Raw genomic sequence first — 23,563 nt, 5'->3', positions numbered from 1 at the left:
AATATGCTGCCTTGGAGGGTAGTAGAATCTCATTCATTGGAAGATTATAGGAGGAGATTGGATGAGCACCTGTCAGCACCGTATTTTTTTTAAGACTCCAAGAGGGGGGGGGGGGAGAGGCTGGACTGGATGCCCCTTTGTGGTCTCTTCCAGCTCTGTGTGATTGTAATTATTCCATAGGGAGCATGAGGGTGGAAAGTGCGGTCAAATCACAGCTGACCTCAGGTGACCCCATAGGATTTTCAAGGCAAGAGATATTCAGAAGTGGTTTGCCATTGTCTGCCTCCATGTCCTCACCTTGGTATTCCTAGGAGAGCTTCCATTTAGGTACTCACCAAGGCCAACCTTGTTCGCTTCTGAGATCTGACAAAATCCAACTAGTCTGGGCTATCCAGGTCACATATAGGGACCATAGGCAGGTGGGTGGGATTGAATAAGCCATACCATTGACTTCCATACACAAGAATATATCATCCAACAGTCCATCAGCTATGACCAATCAGTGCTCTCTACTTCATTCAGCAAAGTGCAGGGATTCCCAAGTGGTGTCTTGGGGGACCCTGTGGTTATGCAGGAGATCCCCAGGTGTTACGCAGCCTTTCCCAGAAGTTCCGATGGCTGCTGACATCACTAGATGTCATTTCCCCAGTTGCTCCACTGGCTTAGTCTATTTCTTCACAATGGAAGAAAGACCTTTGGGTCATACAGGGCTGGTTGATTGGTTGGCTCCTGCACCTGACTTCCACACCCACTTCTCTGAAGGGGCACATCACAGCTTCCTCGAAGCCTGAAAAATATTGCAGGGGTTCCTCTGAGGTCAAAAGGTTGATGAAGGTTGGCATAGGGACTGTTATAAAGCTGTACCCCATCCTTATAGGCTGGGAAATGGAATCCTGACAAGGGTACTGTAGAGCAGGGGTAGTCAACCTGTGGTCCTCCAGATGTTCATGGACTACAATTCCCATGAGCCCCTGCCAGCATTAGCTGGCAGGGGCTCATGGGAATTGCAGTCCATGAACATCTGGAGGACCACAGGTTGACTACCCCTGCTGTAGAGCTGGTTTGTCAATTGATTAAAATACAAGCAAGCCAAAAGTGTCTGTTCTGAGATGCAGCGATTCCTACTCAGTCCGCCATCTCCTTTAACATTGAAAAGAACCGAGGAAGTGCTAAACATGAAAGCCGACAGCCAACAAATGAATTTTTTAGAGGATTAACCGTCTTGCTTTTTCTCCGCCAATTGATTGATGTACTGATTAAAATAAATATCATAGTATCTCCGCACAAATGATATTCCAAAAAATATTTAGTCCAGGACCGAGTTCTCTCATTTAAAGGAAACAGACGCTGTTTCTTGTCGGAGAGACCGTCTTAAACGCACGGCTTGCATCAAGCAAATGTTTACCATCCTGCCATCTGCGCAGAGCAGGCTTCATGAGAGAGGGCTCCGGTTTAATAATCCTCATTTTTAATCTTCCTTTATTGAATTGATTAATCATGTTGATTAGAGCAGCGATCCCCTAAGATATTACCAAACAACATATTTACAAATTAGGAAGAAATAACGTTGCCGGTAGAAAACTTTTTAAAAGAAATGCCACATGAATTGAACTGGGTGAGATTTAATCAATGAGAGCTTTGCCTCCCCATTGAAATCTATTGGCATTTCAAAAACTGAATGGCCAATTCACACAGTACAGAATTAAAGGTAAAGGTAAAGGTATCCCCTGTGCAAGCACCGGGTCATGTCTGACCCTTGGGGTGACGCCCTCCAGCGTTTTCATGGCAGACTCAATACAGGGTGGTTTGCCAGTGCCTTCCCCAGTCATTACCGTTTACCCCCCAGCAAGCTGGGTACTCATTTTACCGACCTCGGAAGGACGGAAGGCTGAGTCAACCTTGAGCCGGCTGCTGGGATCGAACTCCCAGCCTCATGGGCAGAGCTTCAGACTGCATATCTGCTGCCTTACCAATGTCAGGATTGTTAGAAAACCCTGCCATGACAGTTTCTCCATGACAGTAAGATTGATCTTTGTAGCTCTGTGCCTGGGGGCCCCAGGCCCATATATTATGCATGCTTGCTTGAAACCGAAACTATGTTGATGTAGCTATTATCTCTAGAAGCTGTGAATGTTCTTTCTTTTGAAGCCCTTGGTTGGGCCTGCATTTTGTAACCATAACATCTTATCTGGGCCCAGAGACAGCCAAGGACATGTGAAAAGTAACACTGTGTTTTATGGTACCTGTTTCCTCTTTCTTCCTCCCCTCCCTTGGGAACTTTCAAGTTTTGGGCGGGAGAACTGTATTGATAAGGAGAAGCAAATCTGCCCTCAGGCAGATTTGACTTCTCTAGTCTAGGTGTATGAAGTATCTCTCAATAAATGCTTTCTATTCAAAGAAGCTTGTTGTGAGTCCTCGCAACATCTGACAACCACTCTGCGCCACAAGAGGCTCTAGTACAGAATTATGATGGGTCTACTGTTCCTTTGAGTGGTAGGAGTGGTGTCAGCCATTCCATGCAAACCATATTGTATTTTGCAGCCAGGAATAGCTCATGGGAACCAGTGTCCAGTTTTCCCCTGCAGCAAATGGCAAGTTCAATGGTGGCTCAGTGGTGGCATCCAGTGCGAGACTAAAGGACTTACCAGATAGGAATCATATGGATGCCTCTTCCAATGCTAGCTGGAAGTCCCATAGATACATCAGTGTGACACTTTGGGATTCATCAATAAAATCTATGGTTTAAGAATAGGGTTTGAGATGAATCACAGAGTATCATGCTGGTGTGATTATGTCCTGTTCTGTGCAGGAAGTGACATCACAGCATCAGCTTAATGCTGAATTTACCCTCCATTCTCACCCTCAGTTGAGTTGGAGGTTCAGGGTGGGGCCTACCAAGCTTATGATGAGGCTATTAAAGAGAGTGAAAATTCCATAGGTTGGAAGTTTGAAGCCACTTCAACATACATACCACAGTCATGATCAGAAGTGGACCTAGGCCCATTTGCAAGGCACAAAACACCCATGGCATTCCTCATCCAAATGCTTCATGGCAACCAAAGGGGTTTTTGGTTGTGTGGATTGGCCCTTAAACTGAATATTCAGAATCTTGAGGGACAGAGGATTATATATTAACCATTATTTATTCATTTAACAAAATTTCTACCTGGTTTGCAAGAAAGTTTTGTCAACTAATAACCAACTTAGGGATTCCAGCCTGCAGGTGGGGCCTGGGGATCCCCCAGAATTACAGTTCATCTCCAGACTACAGAGATGATGGATGCTTTGGAGGGTGGGCCCCATGGTGTTGTACCCCACTGAGATCCCTGTCCTCCTCCACGGTCCATCCTCAAATCCTCAAGAATTTCCTAACCTGGGCCCATCTAGAAGGTACAGAACTCCTATTGGACTTCTGATACAAATGCTTCATGACAACCAGGGGGGATCTTTGGTTGTGTAGATTGTGTAGATTGGCCCTTGAGGAACAGAAGGGACATGTCAACTGTATAACAATTGTAAAACCATAAACACAATGCAATGACACAATAGGATTAAATGTTTTTTACAAAAATTCAAAATACCTGTGACAAAGCAGTAATTGCTGCTCTCACAGAGATCTTGAGAAATAAAAACAAATTCCTCAAAGCCTATTTCCATTAATCTTGGACTAGGTGACATTCTTGTGAGAGATGTCTCTACTGCTTCATTATTGTGATAGAAAAAGATGACTTGCTACAACAGAAACGGCCAATTCACTCTATATCTCCTGCTTGAATTGTACCAAGTTCTTATCAAGCTTTATTTCTCGAACAGTTGAATGCCGTGGGAAGTGACGGACGTGTGTCCTTCAAAGATCTAATGAACTGTCTAGGGGCTAGGATCTACCTGACATCATAACACTACCAGATGACAACTTGTGTAGTGACTCCCCTGATGCAACAACAATTTGATGGTCTTCCACTTAATTGAGTCCCCGGATCATCCTAAAGGGACTGACCATCCAACGGTGCCGGCAGCTGAGTTCATGCTTAAAATACCTACCTGACAAAACACAAGTGTTATGTCACTTTGCTTGGATCAGAAATGTTTGATCAAAGCCTTCCAATGTGATGCAGATGGGTCATGCCAAAGTCTTCCCTTGCATGAGCTGGGGTGTCATGACTGAACTGCAAGGCCCACCATGTTGGCCAGGAAGATCTTCGGATGCACAGAGGTACTTGGTGAATGGAAAAATTGTTGGCAGAGTCTAAATATGCAGAGAAGCTGCTTAAGAACAAAACAGATGTATTGGAGAAACGAAGAAGACGAAGATGATGATGAAGAAGAAGAAGAAGAAGAAGAAGAAGAAGAAGAAGAAGAAGAAGAGTTGGTTCTTCTATGCTCAGTCAGAACAGTTTTATCAGTGGTTTGGTGAGCCCAAGGTCACCTAGCTGGCTGCATGTCGGGGAGCACAGAATCAAACCTGGCTCACCAGATTAGAAGTCCGCACTCCTAACCACTACACCAAACTGGCTCTCCATGCATGCTTTATAGGAAAGAGAAAAGACAGAAGCATGAACTATCTGGGAGAGACGGAAAAACTAACTTCTAATTTCCTGAGCTGGAGCTGTAAACCTTGAGAAGGAAGACATTTGATGAGACACAATTTGAAAGGGCAGAAATGTTCACATTATTTTTCGAAAAAGCTTTGTGGTACAATTTTAAGATAGAGATGTCCATCACCTCCACCCCAACAGAGGCAGGAGTCTCCTCCTCTCAGCCCCCACCTTTCTGCGGCCAGCCACCTGGAATCACACACATACCCATGGAGGAATGCTAGAAATTAACACAAGAAGCTAATTCTGCCATAGAGTTTTGCTCAAAAACCAGGACATCACCCCCAACATCCCAATGTCACTTCAAGGTCACATAGACACATCACATTAGTTTGTGCTGCTCCTCCCCATTTCTAGTAAGTGTATCCCCATCCTCTCTGGGTGACTGGAGGGAACTGGCAACTCTAGTTAAATAGAAGGGAAGGGTAGAAGGAAGACAGACGAACGGAAATGGCTGGTGGTTAGAGATGTTTCAGAAGGCAGCAACAGGCCTTAAAAGCCTTGAGGAAGGGTTCAAAGAGGAAGGAAGGTCTGCAGCATGGATAATGAAATGGAATTGGTCAGGAAAAAGGAACAGGAATCTGCAGGACTGTACAATGCCTGGCATGAGCACAGATGGTTTCATGTTCCCCTTGCCAGAGTAGGCTATTAGGAAGGTTAAGCTACATAGTTAATATTTTGATCATTGAAAGTAAGTCGGTTATTTGGACCATTGTAGAGTGACATGTGGAAGGATTCTGGCAGCAGGACATTAGGGTCAATCCGATACAGTCCGAAAAGGAGAGCTTAAAAACAGCTTGAAAGACAGCAGGGAGCAGTTTGGGACAGCTTTGTCCAAAGTATGGTACACATCCTTGCCTGGATCAGGGCCTCTGAGAATTCATTCTTTTCTAAGGCTTTTATAGCCATGTTCCTCCCCCTCCCAACCAAACTCTGTACATTTAATCAGCACCAGTTTGATATATTTCTGTATATAACAGGCCCACCTAATCATGCATTCACAGAATCATAGAACTCCAGGGATGACCACAAGAACCAAACTCAGACACAATCCCTTCTGCTCACCTACTCACAATCTGCCTAAATTCACAGAATCAGCATTTCTGTCAGTTGGCTATCCAGCCTCTGCTTAAGAACTTCCAAAGAAGGGAAATTCGCCACCTTCTGAGGAAGCCTGTTCCACTGAGGAAGCACTCTAATTGTCAGGAACTTCTTCCGGATGTTTAGCCAAAAATTATTTTGAATGAATTTCATCCCATTGGTAGTGGTCCAACACTCTGGGGCAGCAGAAAACAACAGAAAGTATTCCTAAGGAAATGGAATTTGTTTCAATAGTAATGCCTATTAGCTTTATGGTACTAATCCTTAAAGAAATTAAGATAGTATTGAGAAGTTACCCCCTTTTTTATCCTCATAAAAGGAATATGAGATATGAACATAACCATGAAACTGGCTTATACTGAATCCAACTCTTGGTTCATCAAGGACTGTATTTACTCAGACTGGCAGTGGCTCTCCAAGGTCTCCACAGAGGTCTTTCCCATTGCTCCAAGTTTGCACAATGAGGGGCCATGTGGGTGCCATGACCTGAAGGAACAAGTTGTCACCAAGTGGATGTGGGTAAGAACAAAATGACATAGTTTGGTGGCTGAGTCAGCTGTGGTGTTGTTAGAAATCGTATTCCATATGGCTTGTAATTCATCTTTCTGTGGGATCTTCAGTAGAAGCCCATTTTTGTTACTTTCATGTCCTGTCCTGCAGGGAACTGTAAGATGGAGCTCTTCCACTAGGCCTATGGTTCAGGCAAGCCAGGACAACAGAATATATCAGTACTAAAATGCCCAGCCTCCCTCCCATCCCTCCCTTTTCCACCCCTTTTTTCCTTCAACTTGCTCCTCGAAGTTTGCCAGTGCCTTCCCCAGTGCCTTCCCCACACCTTATGCTGGTGCTAACATTGCTAGCTGTAAATTTTATTGTAAATGAACTGTTTTGTGTAATTTTTAAATCTGTTTTGTTAATTGGTTGTACACCACCCCGAGATAGCAAAATCTGAGAGGGGTGATAAAGAAATCTCTGTATGAATGAATGAATGAATGAATGAATGAATGAATGGATGGATGGATGGATGGATGGATGGATGGATGGATGGATGGATGGATGGATGGAAGGAAGGAAGGAAGGAAGGAAGGGTAATTATCTGTGGATAATTCATTATTAGGATGTGATTGTCTGCAACCAACCATCCCAGCCCTTTCTTCAGTCACCTTTGTAAGGTTAAAAAGATTCCTATTCACCCTAAATCCAGGCTCTCTTGCTACATTAATATAAAAGACAGCCTTGAATCAAGCAAAGAACTAGAAGTCAGTGCAAGAATGAACTTGTTTTTAATAATTTGTTACAGGAAAGAGTACAGAAACATCATCTTCTACCCATCCTTCCATCATGAAATTATTTGAGCATAATAATGAATTCCTCTGGACTGCTATATCGTGCAGGTAATATCCCACTGTCATCTCTCTACAAACAATATAAATTGCCTTTGTAAGATCAACGGTTATAGAACCATGTTTTGTTTCTTCTTCTCTTGAATGCTGGACTGGGGAAAAAACAGCCCATCTGTATTGTTGTTCACAGACATGCATGAGACCTGCAGTCAGAGTTTGAGCTTCAATACTGTGAGGCTTTTTTTCCAGCTCTGCAACAGAGTTCAACGTTTTCCAAATGTACAGTCGTTCCATTTTGCTCCCCTTCCCTAAATAATGTGAATAACTCTACAATTACGTGGGTTTGGGACATGCATGTTTCACCCAGGTACACTGCAACATGGTTTGTATAGTCTTCCAAGTACATCAATATTGCTACGTACTCATGTGTTCTTCCCAGACAAAAAATAAGTTCACTTGGAACACACGGGTGAAAATACCATCTAACTACAGACAGACAGGCTCTCATGCATGATTATTCCATTCTTGACAGTTAGCATGACAGCCATATAAATAATCACTGGAAAACAGATGTTTTAAAATGTCATGTAAAAGATGGTGTGGAAAGAACTGAATTATCAGTAGAATGCAGATCTTGCGGGGAACACATGCTACTTCTTCCTTTAATTGAGACGAAGTAATAAAAAGTGAAGAGCCTCTTGTGGCGCAGAGTGGTAAGGCAGCAGACATGCAGTCTGAAAGCTCTGCCCATGAGGCTGGGAGTTCAATCCCAGCAGCCGGCTCAAGGTCAACTCAGCCTTCCATCCTTCCGAGGTCGGTAAAATGAGTACCCAGCTTGCTTGCTGGGGGGTAAACGGTAATGACTGGGGAAGGCACTGGCAAACCACCCCGTATTGAGTCTGCCATGAAAACGCTGGAGGGCGTCACCCCAAGGGTCAGACATGACCCGGTGCTTGCACAGGGGATACCTTTACCTTTACCTTTAATAAAAAGTGAGGTGGACGGAAGAATCCCTGCCAACATTTTCAGACCAGAGATGGAAATGCAATATTTCAAAATCAATAATTCTTTTTTTTTAAATAATGGTGGCACATGTAATTCTTTACCTGTACCTATATCTGCAGGCAAAATATTGCAGCAATGTGATCAAAAAGTGGCTAAATATTCTATAATTCTTTCCATCTGTAGTCTAGCATTTATTCTGTGATTATGGCTGATGAAAAAAGTTAAGATCATTGGAAGAACTCTGCTGGATCAGACCAGGGGTCCATCTAGTCCAGCATCCTGTCTCACACAGTGGCCAACCAGTTTCTCTGGAGGTCCAACAACAGGATTTACACTGATATCTCTAGGCAGTGGGATTCAGAGGTTCCCCTTAGGCACCATGGCTATTAGCCACTGATAGACTTCTCCATGAATCTATTTAACCCACCCACCCCCTTTTAAAGCTTTCTATGCCTCTGGCCATCACTACATCCTCTGGCAACAATATCTACATTTTAATCACTCTCTGTGTAAAGCAGTAATTCCTTTTGTCCATTCTGAACCTAAAGGTAAAAAGGTAAAGGTATCCCCTGTGCAAGCACCAGGTCATGTCTGACCCTTGGGGTGACGCCCTCTAGCGTTTTCATGGCAGACTCAATACGGGGTGGTTTGCCAGTGCCTTCCCCAGTCATTACCGTTTACCCCCAGCAAGCTGGGTCCTCATTTTACCGACCTCGGAAGGATGGAAGGATGAGTCAACCTTGAGCCGGCTGCTGGGATTGAACTCCCAGCCTCATGGGCAGAGCTTTCAGACTTCATATCTGCTGCCTTACCACTCTGTGCCACAAGAGGCTCTTTAACCTACTGCCCATCAATTTCACTGGAGGCCCCTGATATCTAGTAGTATTTGGGGAGAGGGAGGACGAGTTCTCTTTGTCAACTCTCTCCACATGGTGCATAATTTTATAAACCTCTGTCTGACCTAGATGGCCTAGGCTACCTGAATTGGTCTGATCTCAGAGGCTAAGGAAGCTTGACCCTGGCTGGTATTTGGGTGGGAGACTTCCGAGGAAGAACGGGGTTGTGGCATAACGGGGTTGTGGCGATGACAAGCCACCTCTGGATGTCCCTTGCCTTGAAAACCCTACTGGGGACGCCATACGTCAGCTGTGACTTGACAGCAAAAAACACCAAAACAAAACAGCCATTCTCCCCACCCTTAGTTGCGTCTTTTCAAACCTGAAAAAGTTCTAAGCCCTTCAGCCTTTCCTCCTACTTCTCCCAGTTCTGCAATTAATTCGTTTTGTAGAAAGGTCCAAAAAAGGGCACCCTTTTGCTCTCCATGTAATTTTTTTTTTGGGGGGGGGGGGAATAGTTCACTAAGTTATTGGACAGGATACTTGCTTCTAGCCTTATAAATCTCAGCTGAAATGGCCTTTCCATTGGACAGTGATTTAGTGACTCGCTCTGTTTCAAGTACGAAAGGTTCCTGGATTAGAAGGTGATTCATATCACGCGAAGGTAATTGCTCATCTCCTAGATTTTTTCCTTTTTTACATCTCAAAAGAATGGCATCATCCGAGTCCATAAACGGAATAGGATCACGAAACTGCGGGCCTCACGCAATCTCACGTGCGGCACCAAATGTCGTGGTGTTCAGTTCTGCCTGAAGCCCGTCAGTCTCCGTACTCCGTCAGGTTCTCCCTATCTCCGTTAATTTAGTCTGTGAGATATAACACATATTTCAATAAGCTGGTATCTTGGAACCGAAGCCCTTGCCGCCTAGCCAAGCTCAGCGAAGTGCTGTTTCTCATCAAGGAAGGTCTTGATGTCTTAATCTTTTTTATCAGACTAGTCTTGATGCAGGCAGTCTCGATGGCCAAGAATCTTCTGAGCGGCACGATAAAGCTTCCCCTTTCAGGAAAAAAAAAAAACGAAAGCTTCGACATCCCGCAGGCCGTGTCTCTGCTCAAGGTGACTGGTCTTAGTCCTCTACGGCTTCTGTTCAGCTCGACTAGTTCTTAATTTATTGACATTGAGCTTTTAAAGTAATTTTCTACCTTGAGATTTCTGCGGTGACTTGATGTGAATATTAATTTTAGGGCAAAAGAAACGCTGGTAATCTGTCCAGAGTTTAGCTCTTGTGTCACTGAAGCCTTTCCTTCCAACTGCCCTATAAGAGGACAGTATTGAGAACAAGGACACACCCTCTGGAAGTTGGCAGAATTTGAATGTGCAGAGGGAGAGGAGCACCAGGCTGCTTAAAGAATAAAATAGGCTTATTAATGAAGAGAAACTACTATGTATAGAAAGAGAGAGATCGAGACCGAACTATCTGGCTAAATGTTGTCTAGAATAATCTTCTGTTGTCCAGCTGATCTGGAGGCAAGCACAGGAAGTCTTCTCAAACAAGCAGGAAGTCTCCCGTTGATCCAACCAGAACACTGGAGAAGATAATTTGAAAATCATCAGGAAATTCCTATTCCTTCTATGCTAAATACATATCCGTCACCCCCTGCAAGACACCCTTTATATTCTGCTCAATTATGTATACTGCAGATCTTGCACTGGAAAGGAAGTGATGTCATTTTAGACCAGCCTTTCTCAACTTTTTTACCATTGAGAAACCTCAGAAATATTCTGAGGCTTCAAGAAACCTCTGAAGTGGTGTGATCATGTAGGATATAGTTGGGGAGCATAGCATAGCCTACTTGGGGCCCCTCCCCACCCACTCCAGGCCCATCCAGCTTGGTGTAGTGGTTAGGAGCGTAGAGTTCTGTCAAGCTTCCCCACATACAGCCAGCTGGGTGACCTTGGGCTAGCCATAGCACTGATAAAGCTGTTCTGACTGAGCAGTAATATCAGGGCTCTCCCAGCCTCACCTGCCTCACAGGGTGTCTGTTGTGGGGAGAGGAAAGGGAAGGGGATTGTAAGCCATTTGGAAACTCCTGGTAGAGAAAAATGACATATAAAAAACAACTCTTCTTCTCTTAGCCCTGCCAAACTCAGAGGGTATGTCTTGTGGAGAGAGGAAGGGAAAGGTATTTGTGAAGGAAGAGGGAAACGGGGAAGGGACGGGAAGGGTGAATGTAAGCAGCTTTGAGACTCCTTCAGGTAGAGAAAAGTGGCACAGAAGCACCAAGTCTTCTTCATCTTTAGTAATCTCAGGGTTCTCTCAGCCTCACCCACCTCACAGTGTGTCTGTTGTAGGGAAAGGGAAGGCAAATATAAGCCACTTTGAGACTCCTTTGGGTAGAGAAATGTGGCGTAAAGAACTAACTCTTCTTCTTCAGTAATATCAGGGCTCTCTCAGCCTCACCCACCTCACAGCGTGTCTGTTGTGGGGAGAGGAAAACGAAGGTGAAAGTAATTTGCTTTGAGACTCCTTCGGGTAGAGAAAAGCGGCATATAAGAACCAACTTCTTCTTCTTTTTCTTCATCCTCCTCATCGTCATCCCCATCATCATCATCCTTGGATGTTGTGGGATGAGGGAGCAGGTCAACTTGACCACATATGGTCATATCACCTGATAAATCTTAAACAGATTTTTAAAACATTTTTAATTAATTAACTCCCACCCAATCAGGAAATCTTTTCAGGGCCCTCAGGAAACTCCAGGGTTTCCTGAAACTCTAGTTGAGAAAGCCTGATATAAGATTGTGGTTCTTTGAGTATGTCCTGCCATGCTGAGAATTATTTTTTCCTGAGATCACAAAGGTCTGTGGAGAAAAGGAATGTGGGGAAATGACACATTCCGGGCCCAGTGTTAGTGTCCACATCCCTGGCTGTCTCTTCTTTTGTGTTTGTTCTGATTTGCTTGTTTATGTACCGATTTTATCCTGCCAATCAGTTTAAAAATTTATTTTTTTTGTGCTATGCTACAAATTTCTTTTCTGCGATAGAAATGCTACATTCCTTGCTGGTCTCATACTCATCAGTGCAGTTCCCTTCGCCAGGTGCTTTTATAAACATTTGACTATGTGCAGGGCGAGTGGCAGAACTTCAGAGTCAGTTGATTGAAAGTAAATGTTGACAGCAGAATTCAGCTCCAAAAGCATATTGAAAGTGCATTATCCAATGAGTAAAGAATGAGCCTAAATGTCTAAAATAACAAATGTTGCTCTGAACTCAGGCCTCTCATCAGTCTTTATACATGAAACTGAAACATACATTCCAGACATCTTGCAGGTGCAAAGAAAAATTCTTATTTTCAAAAATGTTCTGTTCAAGTTTTGACCTGTCTAGGGTGTAAACTGCACGGAGCTTTTATTCCAATCCCAGTCCCTGCTGGGATTGGGATTCCAATTCAGTTCCTGCTGTCTACACAGAATGCAATTTCTGTTTGGATTTTGGGCAATTTAAATTTTCCTTCTATAGCAAGAAGGATTGATCCGGAGTGACCCTACCTTTATTGTGCAATATCTTAGAGTGCTTATAATGCTCAATATTTTTCAAATCTGGATTGGGAAAGCAAGCTCCGTGGTAGAGAACCTCTGATAGGCCACACCTGATCATGTGACAAGCTTGCCTTAAAGGAGAAGCCCCTAATTTCTCTCAATTTCTGTCGGTCCTGGATTTTTTCTTCCTTCTCTGCCTTTTTCGATCCACCCCTTCCCCCCAAGAAAAGAAAGAGACTCCTTGCCTGGCTCCTCCCCCCCACCCCTTCAAGAAAAGAACGAAAGAGGCTTGGCTCCCCCCCCCTGAACTACCCTAACCACGTGCAGAACACTTTACTGTTTCAATGGGGAGGGGGGGAGAAGAGGAAGACCCGAGTTCAAATCAATCTGAATTCAACAGGATTGACAATGGAATAAACTCTGCCTAGGTTGAATGGCCTTCTTAAATTTAATGCAATAGCTAGTACAGTCCCCACCGAAGGCCCCAAGTTGTATTATCCGTACCAGTTGCTCCTTCCATAAGAAGGTTTGATCTTCTTCTTCTTCTTCTTCTTCTTCTTCTTCTTCTTCTTCTTCTTCTTCTTCTTCATCTGTGGGGGGCATCAGTTTTTGTGCCTGATATTGTAGTCACCACACATGGCAGTAATATTTTTTTTGCTCTGGCATAGGAAATGAATCTGACCAGTTTCCAAGGGTAGGATAAAGTCCACAGATATGGGGAAAGAATGTTAACAAGAACAGGGTGTTTTTCTGTTGTTTTTTAACATGACCATTTCCGCACAGAGGCTTAAAACATGTGCCACCTCTTACTTGCAAACGCATGCTAGTAAACCACGCATTTGCATGCTTTCTGGGGGGAGACCCCCCCAGTGTTACTCTGACGAGTCAACATGGCTTTTTGCCTGCCAATGAGGCAGCAGAGAAGCCAGAGGTGTGAACAACCCGAAGTCCCCCCCCCCAGCTCCTTGGGTTGTCAATCAACGCAAACCACCAATCCCTTCATATCAGTGGTTTTGGGGATTCAAACTTCCGTCTCCCCCAAGTCCCAAAATCAATGTTTAAAAAAATTACAGTTATGTGCTGCTATGGGATCATGCCACAATAATAACAAAATTCCTTAGATCTTTTTTTAGAATTCTTTGCATAATGGTCTGTCTTTATGTTCGTGTAGATTTGTGATAGGCTGGACATAGTAACTGGACCTCGATGATGGTGTGTTCATGATAAAGTTTTAGAAACAGAGCACAGATGCTAAGCTAAGGGCTGTTTCATCAGACGCCCCCTTTTTCTGCCCCCGTTCATACCTCACCACCAGAAAACACAACAGGAATGTGTTTTAGATTGGGTTGCTACCCAATCCCAATATTACCGTGCACACTGGAGAGAACATGTTATTTGAACTGAGGGCATGCCACTTTGTGATCCCATAGCAATGAGGACCACGCCATTTAAAAAAAAATTGCAATCCAGAAATGGAGAGGGGAGGGCCGGTACAATGGTGGGCAAAACATTACCGAGACTGTCATCCATTTCTCCCTTCAGATGGGCTTGCCCCTGATTTTGTCCCAATTATGCTGTGCGACAAGAAAGGCGAAATGGGTTTTTGCAATTTCTCTCATTGCAGAGCAAACCAGATGAAAACTTGTGCCAACTCCTGCACAGCCACGGGTCGCTGCTGATGTCATGAGGAAGCAGCACTAAAACCCATAAGCAATGAGAGGCTGTGCAGGGGTAAATTCCTCATGCAGAAATGGTCCATTGTGCCTTTTTGAAGAACTGAGCAAGGACTCACAAAAGCTCTTGCCCTGTCACAAGTTTTGTTTCTCATTAAGGTGCTCCTGGACTCTTGTTCTTTTCAGTAAGTGATAACATTCAAAAAGGCTAGACCATCTCTTGCAGGGCTAATCCCTTCTTGTGCATGATGTCACCACCGGCTCAGCCCCCTCCTGGCCATGGCCCACTTTAAGGCTTCCGATGTACCACAACAAGGGAACACTGATTTTTTAGCATTCCCTTTTTTGCTGTAGTGGCCATGCCAGGCCAGGCCCAATTCCTCCCACATCTACGGTGTCCCAGCAGGGACAGAAAATACCCCATTCAGCTTTGTAGCACTGCAGAGCCAAATGGGGCTTTTAAAAACCTTCCATGAAGGTGGGTTTGACTTGGCACCATGTAGAAGTAACCTCCCTGATCCTCCCCCCCCCTCGCCACTGCAGCAAAGCGCAGCAGAGCTGTTTCATCCAGGAGTTGTGTATGCTGTTGAGGCCAACAGTGTGTAACAAGGAAAATCTTCTCCCATCAGCATACAAGAAGCAGTGGGGCACACTGCCCAAATGCAAGAAACCACTGGCAGCCCAGTGTGACCAACTCTGTGCATAAAAGTCCACAATTTTCCTTATGCTACAAAGGAGAACTCCACTGAGAAGTGACTCCCATGTGGCCAAGTCTGAGTTTGGATGTATCTGAAGATTGTGTGTGTGTGGGGGGGGTGTTGATGGGGAGGGAGCTCACCAGTGTATAAAGCCACATAGTCCACCATGTAGAGCAGAGGAACTGACCTTGTTTGTCTGGAGATCAACTGAACCATTGGAAGATCTGCAGGTGCCACCTGGAGGCTGGTAACCCCAGAAGCAGGCTCCTCTCTGTTGGATGGTGACCTCATGGAACTCCAGTGTTCTCCTGGCCAGTTGTACGGACACTGGTTCACAAGGTAATCTTGGGCAATAGGACTGGAAGCTTGGTTTGGCTCAGCTGCTAATGATCAAGTCATTGTGTCCTGTCGAGGAGTGTTTGGTGTTTCTAGTTGTTGTTTGGAGTTAATAAAGTGCTGAATGTTCCCGAAGAGCTGTGTCTATGTCTACTGAACTTGCAGACTTATTACACTTTGTCTGCAAAAATGACAGAATGAGCAAGAATAAAAGCAAATTCTCTCATCCAGGCTTTCTCAAACAGGGTTTTGTAAAGGGAATCACATCCATGTGCCAGTGAATGCCCTTGCTGAGATGCTCAAGCTGTGTCATGATTCCAAGCCATCAGGGCACTTTGGGTTTGTGAAAATGTTGCCTCTGGTGTGCAGACATTACTGGTGGCCATCTCTGCACAAAGATGTGGAGGCTTATGTGAAGGGGTATTCTACATGCCTCACCACCAAAACGGCAGGAGGGGGAGAAAGGAAAGGTTTGCTTGAGCCTCTTGAGATGCCTTCAGGCCCCTGGAAAGACATAACCATGGACCTTCCCCCTAGCCAGGGGAAAACTGTTATCTGAGTGGTGGCCCATTTTATCCCATGTTCCATGATACCCACCACCTAGAAGCTGGCCTCTTTGTTTGTCCAACACGTGCACAAACTCCACGCAATCCCAACATGTTGACTGTCCAACCGGGGTTCCCAGTTCATTGCCAAGTTCTGGAGGGAGCTCCTAAAGCTCCCAAGAGTGGAACAAGCACTCACCTTGGGCTACCACCCAGAGGCAAATGGGCAAACTGTTACCCAGAAACACAAGATGCAAGACTGGCAGTAGCTGGTTGGGTCCCGTGGATCCAGTGATGGTTTTTCAGTAAGGGACAAACCCCCTTCAGTGCCTGTGGGAACTCCCCAGTGGACAGGGAGAGGTTGATAATATCCCACAGAGGGCTTCCTATCCACTGGTCACTCGTCTTTAGCAATCATGATGGACAGAGGCCCAAGGGGCGTGTGGTTGCCCTCAGCAACTTGTCCACTTCAGTTTCTGAGAGGCACCTGAAGCCATCAAATCGCCAAGATGGCCAAGGGACCTCCAGTTCCCTCTCTGTATCGAATGTGGCAGAAAGATCTTGACAGAATGACAAGACTTTATCTGCAAAAAACCTCACTAATGCCTCGCAGCCAAGTTCCAATTGACTCGAATTTTGTCACCCTTCCTCAAGGGCAGTAAGAGTCTGAACTACCCTAAACATTTGTGCTGAGTGGGAGCTCATAGAAGCTATAGAGGTGGCAAAAAACTCCCACTTAGCCAACACCAATAACAATTGATGGTGAAGAGATTGAATGCGTTCAAGAATTCATTTTTCGTGGACCACAAATTGATGAGACTGGGGATTGCAGTATGGAAATAAAACATTAGATTGCTCTGTGTCATTCTGCAATGACAAACTCGAACCAAACAGGGAAAAGCAAGGACATAAACCTGACTACCAAATGTAGATTAGTTAGATCTGTCATATTTTCAATAGCCACTTATGGCTGTGAAAGTTGGACGATGATAAAATCAGACAAGAGAAGAATCAATTTGTTTGAACTCTGGCGCTGGAGAAGGCTTCTGCAGGATCCATGGATGGCAAAAGTCATGAACAAGGAAATACTACAGTGCATAAAGCCTGATCTATCACTGGTATGCAAAATCACCGAATTCCAGCTCATTAACGTTGGCCAAATCATGCAATCCAGCTCATTGGAGAAAGCAATTATGCTACGATTTGTCAGTGGAAATAGGAAATCTGCCCGACAACCATCTGCGGTGGTTGGATATGATTAAAATGGGCACCGGTCAGAACATAACACAACTAAAAGAAGCAGTGCAGGATCAGAAATCATGGCGGCAGTTGGGCCATAGGATCTCCAAGAGTTGGACTTGACTGAATGGCGGATATCAGCAACAGCAGCAACCCTTGACTCTTACATATATTTATCTCTACAGAAAGTAGTAAGAGGCTATATTGTTCTTGGAGCAGCAAGCTTTTAGAAATCATCCATGACTTTGGTTTCAGTTTCTAAGGCGCATCACCCAATCACCCACCCCCACCACATTATCTCAAGGGCTTATATTCATAGCTACTCTCTGGAGACAATGTGGTTTCCTGATACTGTCTGGTTGAGAGCCAGCTTGGTGTAGTGGTTAGTGTTCTATGTAATTAACCTATGACGTTTTATGTAAATCCCCCAGAGCCGTATGGAAGGGCAGTATAAAAACATAGATAGATAGATAGATAGATAGATAGATAGATAGATAGATAGATAGATAGATAGATAGATAGATAGACGGACGGACGGACGGACGGACGGACGGACGGACGGACGGACGGACGGACGGACGGACGGACGGACGGACGGACGGACGGACGGACGGACGGACGGACGGACGGACGGACGGAGCTCTCTCAGCCTCACCTACCTCGCAGGGTGTCTATTGTGAGAAGAGGAAGGGGAAAGTGGTTGGTGGTGGTTTTGGGACTCCTTCAGAGATTGAAGAGCAGGGTATTAAAAACAGCTTTTCTTCTTCTAGCGTAAAACGGCTAAGAACGGAAAAAGACAAAGGGGAGCTTTTTCAAGGTGCTCAGGGGGTTACTCTATCCCTTAGTCCACCCCTTCCAGCAGACTCTCTCTTCTTCTTTGCAGGAATCCCCCCTTGCATTTTAGCATTGTGTTTATAGTGGGGGGGGGGGGTCCCCCTGGCTAAGAGCATCTGCATTTCTATTGTCCTGAAAGATTCAGTGCTTAGAAGGTAATTTACACTCATTTGGTGGTGGATATATACAAAAAATATAAAATATACTAGATTTTTCATTGTGAATACGTACAAGAGTAGACTTTTAACCCGGGCAAGTTGTTGGTTTCACCCACAAGTACTGCCTTGAGGAGTCCTGCTCTAACCACTACCCTACAGTGGCTCATATACTACAAATCATGTTCCTCTCAAGGAAAAACTGCCTCCCTTTGACCGTTTATGCACTGTAGGTTTCATGCTGGGCTGCAGGCTGGAGTTTTAGTCCTGGCAAGTTGCCCCACCTCTTCCTGCACCCACATGGGGGAGCATTTGGCCTGGTGCACCTCATCCATCCCTGATTTGTGCTCCTGCATGAAAGCTGGGACAGTGAAGTTCCCAGTGCATAAACGGTCTTTGTGAAACCTGAAATGTCACCCAGGGAAAGGACATTTCGGGGTGTCCCAGTAAATCAATCACTTCCTACATGCCTGTGGGGGTTGAATAATTGACCCTTTCTACGAGTCTGCTGGTATGAGAGGTACATACACAAACAGAAAACATCAAGGTGTCAAGGGATGGGGAGAAAGGGTCAGATTATAAAGCCTTTTTTCTTCTTTTGAGCCATCATATTCTCTGCTGTTGACTTTATTTTTAAGGGGGGGGGGAGCAAAACTAAGTGAACAATGCAACAGCTCCAGGATCACCCTAATGATATCTGACAACCTGCCAAAAGGAAGGGAAGAAGGAAAGGACAACAGAATTTCCGACTACACAATAAATAGTGCTGATTTACCAAAAAGAAGAATTGTTCAGTGCTTCTGGGGAAAGGGTTAGATTATCACAAAAGTGATGCTGTCCTGTTTCCCAAGAGTTGTCTCCAGAGGTACGATAGATTTGCATATGCTGGGGGGGAAAAGAGACTAAGATTATTTGGCCTCATTTAAAATGACCTGTGAAGGTCATAATTAAAACAAAGCCCTCCTGTGCTTTTGGGGCAGGGAATAGAAGAAATCGGGGGGGGGGGGGGGAGGGGGAGGGGGTAGCATTACTGCAATGTAAGTGGAAATGCTCCTTGGCATATTGTTGTGTCAAAGTGGGGAGGCACATTGGAAGCTGATGTACAGTGTACAACAGATTGATATACTTACTGGTCTTATGTACTGTTTTACAAATTACGGTTTTATGATTTGCATCTATATAGGAATGTGTTTTATGTTGCCACCAGCCCAAGCCTGTTTGCAGGGAGGGGCAGTCTACAAATTTAACACATACAAATAACAAATAAATATATCAGCATCCAATCTATGCATGTGAATTCATCCCGATCTGACCACAATCTGCATGTGGAAGCAGTTTCTGTGCACTTGCTGGGTCAGGATTTTTATGCGGGAATAACATATCATCTATTTAGAGCCAGATTAGTGTAGTGATTAAAAGTGGAGATTAGAGTGATCCCCCTCTCCTTCTCTACATGCAGACAGCTGTGTGACCTTGGGCCAGTCACAGTTCTCTCAGAGCTCTCTCAGCCTCACCTGCCTCGTAGGGTGTCTGCTGTGAGGAGAGGACTCCTTAAGTAAGAGAAAAATGGGATGTAAAAATCTACCCTTCTCTTCTTTTTCCCTTCACAGACAGACAAGGACACGTGAAGGTCAGAAGTGAGTGGACATCCATTTTCAGTGCTGCTGGACATATCTGAACCAAGGGGCTCACGCAGCCCTGGCTGAACTCTTTGGGCCTGCATCCTCCTTTCTGACCATTGAAAATGAAAGGACCTGATGAACGACTCCCTTCTCCAAGTCTTTCAATCAATCCAAACACAGACAGCTAAACAAAGGTTTTCGTTCTTTAAAACTTCATCAGAAATTCAAAAATTGAAAGGGTTTCCACTCAAAAATGCTCCTGTGGTTATAGCAGAAACCTACCAGTTTTACAGCAAAATTGTTAATGGGGGACTGGGTAGATTTTTTGCCTCCCATTTGTCTGCTAATAGTGCATTTCTACCCAGTCTCCTGTTAACAATATTGCTGTAAAATGGGTAGGTTTCTGCTGTAACTGCAGGAGAATTTTTGAGCGGAAATCCTTTGAATCACGGAAGAAGTTTTAAAGAATAAAAATATTTGTTTACCGGTCTACATTTTGATTGATCAAAAAACGTTTGTTATCTTCTTTCATTTTGCTTGGTGAATCCATCCTTTGCTGCTGTGCTCCTCCTGACTGCCCACAGTCCTCCAAAATGATTGTAAGTCCCTTTGAGACTCCTCCAGGTAGCAAAAAGAAGGGATAAAAAACCAGCTCTTTTCTCTTCTTCATTTAGGATTGGGTCGCTAGCTGATTATACTGGGGGAAATAGGCAAATGGCACTAAGAGGCAAATCAATGGACTTCCTGAGTTACATGATCCCACCCAGCTGAACTAAACATGGAGGTTTCCTCCTGTGCTAGGAGCCTTCTGCTGAAGGGAAAGCCTCTTCCAGTGGTGGAGAGAACCTGAGGATAAAACTGGGTTCCCCTCCTAGGTGAGCGGAGTGTGGTAGGACACAACCCATTATAGTCCTAGGCTCAAAAGTGGCTTGGACCAAAAGTAGACATTTTCATGAGAGAAAGCATTTCCGCTCACAGAGAATGATTTTCCCGCCACCAAGCCCTGTTCTAAGAGGAGGGCAGAGTCTGCACTTACTTTGTTTATTCCGTTGTCAATCCTGTTGAATTCAGATCGCTTTGAACTCGGGTCTTCCTCTCCCCCCCCTCCCCATTGAAACAGTAAAGTGTTCTGCACATGGTTAGGGTAGTTCGGGGGGGGGGGGAGCCAAGCCTCTTTCGTTCTTTTCTTGAAGGGGTGGGGGACAGGAGCCAGGCAAGGAGCCTCTTTCCTTTCTTGTGTGTGTGTGTGGGGGGAGGATCGAAAAAGGCAGAGAAGGAAGAAAAAATCCAGGACCGACAGAAGTTGAGAGAAATTAGGGGCTCCTTTAAGGCAGGCTTGTCACATGACCACCTGTAGCCAATCACGGGTCCTCTACCACAAAGGAGAGCCCAGATTCAAAACAATGCGATTTTATAATATATTCAGGATTAAAAGCATTCTAAGGTATTGCACAATAAAGGTAGGGTCACTCCAGATCAATCCTTCTTGCTGCAGAAGGAAAATTTAAATCGCCCAAATCCAAACGGAAATCGCATTCTGTGTAGCGGGCAGGGACTGAATCAATCTGGGGTTGGAATAAAAACTCCGTGCAGTTTACACCGAGATGAGGAAAGGCAGGAAAATCACACTCTGAGTGCAGCCATTTGGGTGATCAGGATTGGGCCCTTGTGGCATTTTACAGTGGCTGTGGACTCCTCCTGGTGGCCCACGAGGACACCAAAAATGTTACAAGAGCCAAGCTACAGGGGAAAAAAAATCAAAATCAATGTTGTACACTATAGTAAAATTTAAAACTTAGGGCAGGGGTGATCAAACTGTAGCCCTCCAGATGTCCATGGAATACAATTCCCATGAGCCTGGCAGGGGGCTCATGGGAATTATAGTCCATGGACATCTGGAGGGCCACAGTTTGACCATCCCTGATGTAGGGTTTTGATATCAGGATGCATTAAGAGTCCGAATAAGCTTTACACAAGGTATAATAATTGTTGATGAACGTGTTAAATGACCAACACAAGACCATATGTGTTTCGACCTCAAGGGCCTTCCTCAGTGTCCAATAATAAATGCTTTTTAAAAATCCAGAAAATAATAAACATCAACCAGCTACTGGCCAATGACACACACATCCAGACATAGTGGAACCTTTATTCCGGATTCTAACATCAATGAAGTGTTATGTACAATTGCAGTTATTACCTTGTGAGGATGGAGACAAGGAAAGGGATGTTCACAAACAACACAAAATGGTGGGCATGGAGAAAAACCCAATTGCATGCATTTCCACATTGGGCAGCCCCAAATTAGACTCCATTAGTCCTTGCTTTAAAATATATAAACTGTTTTGGGGGAGATTCCTTTGCTGTAGGGCAAGTGAGGGGCTATTCAGGTCTGCGCCTGAAGAAGTGAGTTTCAGTGCGGAAACGGACACAAAAAAAATCGACCATTTAAAAATGCAAATCTGAACAATATCCCTAGTGAGGAAACAGTCATACTAACCTCATACACTGGGCTGTTGTAGGGTCAAAACAGGAAGACAACTACATGTGCGGTTCTAAGCGCCTTGGAGGAAAGAGGGACTGACAACTGAGAGATTGCACACACAGACTGCTTTTGAAAGTCTCCCCGGTATCACAGGCCATGAGGTGTGCAAAGGGAGACCTCATAGAAGCTGGGTATATTTAGCCTGCAGAAAGGATCATTGAGAGATTATATGGTAGCCATTTGGGGGTATTTGAAGGGCTGTCATCTGGAGGAAGGAGCAGACATGTGTTCCATTGCCCCAGGTGATCAGATCAGAATTATTGGGTTGAAATTAAATTGAAAGACATTTTGCCAAAATATTTAGAAGAACTTCCTTTCTTCAGTGGAACAGGCTTCCTCGAGAGGTGATGCGCTCTCCATATTTGGAAGCATTTAAGCAAAGACTAGGTGGTCATCTAGAGCCTCTTGTGGCGCAGAGTGGTAAGGCAGCAGAAATGCTAGCTGAAGCTATCTGCCCATGAGGTTGGGAGTTCGATCCCAACAGCCGGCTCAAGGTTGACTCAGCCTTCCATCCTTCCGAGGTCGGTAAAATGAGGACCCAGCTTGCTTGCTGGGGGGTAAACGGTAATGACTGGGGAAGGCACTGGCAAACCACCCCGTATTGAGTCTGCCATGAAAATGCTAGAGGGCGTCACCGCAAGGGTCAGACATGACTTGGTGCTTGCACAGGGGATACCTTTACCTTTACTTTTTAGGTGGTCATCTAACAATGATTCTGTGAATTTAGGCAGGTTATGACAGGGAAGGCGGGAAGAAATGAGCAAGTTCTCAGCTCTTGTGTTCTTTTCGTATATGCCTGGGGCAATGCCAATCATCATTTTGGGGTCAGGAAGGAATTTTCCTGCAGGCCAGATAAGCCCAGGGACCCTGGAAGTAACTGAAATCAGTCATATCAGAGGGAGAAGGCAGTTCAAAGGGGGGGGGGGCGGGGGGAAGTGTAATAGTTACCTAAAAGCAGATGGAATTTGTTCAGAGGCAAAAATCAACATGCATTTGTCTCAACAAACAAATACGCATTGGCAGAATTTTAAATACAATGGAAGCAGAATACATTCATTCTTGTTTTGTACACATTGCGACTAATAACTCCCGACATGAACTCCCAAGTCTCCTGAGAAAACTGTACATAGTTAACATTGTAACTGAAGACTTCAAAGCGTATTCATATTTAAAGAGAAATTTCACAAATCTCTGCATTTCCCAGCAACTTTTATATTTTGCCTTCCTGACTTTCACATTTCCAGAGATGTCAACTTGAGCAGATGCTTTAAAAAAATAATAAAATTGATAGATCAGCTTTTTTTTTTTTTTTGGAGGTCATGAGATATTTGGTTAATGTCACAGAGTTTTGACCAGACACAGAAGCATGATACTGAGCTCAGTAAATAAAACTCCCAAGAAATACATTGTAAAAAAAAAAAAAAAAACCTGACATTTATTCAATTAGATCCAGTTCACATTAGTGGTATGCCTACCATATCTGGCACCCGAGTCA

This window comes from Paroedura picta, chromosome 9, assembly GCF_049243985.1.
Source record: "Paroedura picta isolate Pp20150507F chromosome 9, Ppicta_v3.0, whole genome shotgun sequence".
Classification (NCBI taxonomy): Eukaryota; Metazoa; Chordata; class Lepidosauria; order Squamata; family Gekkonidae; genus Paroedura; species Paroedura picta.
Note: the sequence above shows the minus strand (reverse complement) of the source record.